Source organism: Carlito syrichta, unplaced genomic scaffold, assembly GCF_000164805.1.
Source record: "Carlito syrichta isolate Samal-C Ts95f unplaced genomic scaffold, Tarsius_syrichta-2.0.1 Scaffold312037, whole genome shotgun sequence".
Taxonomy (NCBI): Eukaryota; Metazoa; Chordata; class Mammalia; order Primates; family Tarsiidae; genus Carlito; species Carlito syrichta.
The window spans coordinates 356,533-357,724 of record NW_007256133.1 but is presented as its reverse complement, the minus strand read 5'-3'; positions in this window follow the sequence as shown (position 1 = coordinate 357,724).

The following is a 1,192-nucleotide window of genomic DNA, read 5'->3' as shown; positions in this document are numbered from 1 at the left end:
GCCGCGAGGTCGGTGTCCCCGGCGCGTCCTCGGCTGCCCCGGCCCTGGAGGTTGCGAGGGCATACGAGGAGACGGCCCCGAAATTGGTCCCGCCTGGCCTGGCAGGAAGACTGCAATCGTGGGGTGAGTTAAAAAAAAAAAAATCCCTTTCCGATTGGAAGCTCCCCCTCACATCAGTCCCCGTCCCTTGTTAACACGCCGCACAGTGACAATAACAGTTGTGCAACTGTCGCTTCCCAAGAGGGACCGCAGCGTTGAGCTTGTGAAAACCAGCCAGCCGTGCCCAACGCGGAGACGGGTGCGATCCCTGGCGGACCCAGATGGGCGACCCCTGATGGGGTGATGGCGAAGAATCCTCCTAAAGGCAGCTCGAGCCCCCCCAGGGCCCTGCTTCTTAAAACCTAGGAAGGATGACAGCCCCGGCTGCCAGAGCGCCTTGCTCCCAAAGTGCAAGTCGTCCTCCCAGTTTGCTTGTTGACATTTGCCGAATTGCCCTCACTTCCCCATCTTTGAATGTCTTGCCTCAGGGTTAGTTAGCAGCAGAGGGTGATATCTCTCTCTCTCTCTCTCTCTCTCTCTCCCCCTCTCTCTCCCTCTCTCTCCCTGCCCCCTCTCTCCCTCTCTCTGCCTCCTCTCTCCCTCTCTTCCTGTCTCCCTCTCTTCCTCTCTCTCTTCACTTGCCATTGCCTTGCTAAGTAAGCTATGGTCTGGTTATATGTTCTTTGAGCTATGGTCAGGCCTTGTTTTCCTAAGCTTTGGCCCCCTCCCATACTTTGGAGAGATCATTCTCCACTCTCCTCTCTCTCTCTCTCTAATTTTCTTTCTTTCTTTCTCTCTCTTTTTTTTTTTTTGTCAGAGTGACATCACCCATGCTAGAGTGCAGTGACATGCTCACAGCCACCACAGCCTTGACCTGCTGGGCTTGACCTGCACAGGCATGCACCACCATACCCCTCTAATTTTTTGATTTATTGTAGTTGAGGGCTTGTCTTGAATGCCCGAGCTCAGGAAATCCTCTTGCCTTGGCCTCCCAAAATGCTGGGATTACAGGTGTAAGCCACTGCACCTGGCTTCTAATTTACTTTTTAAATAAACTATATTTTCCAAGCTAAAACAAAAAAAGGGTTAAGGTGTATGTGAGAGAGAGAGAAAGAGAGAGAGAGAGAGAGAGAGAGAGAGAGAGAGAGAGAGG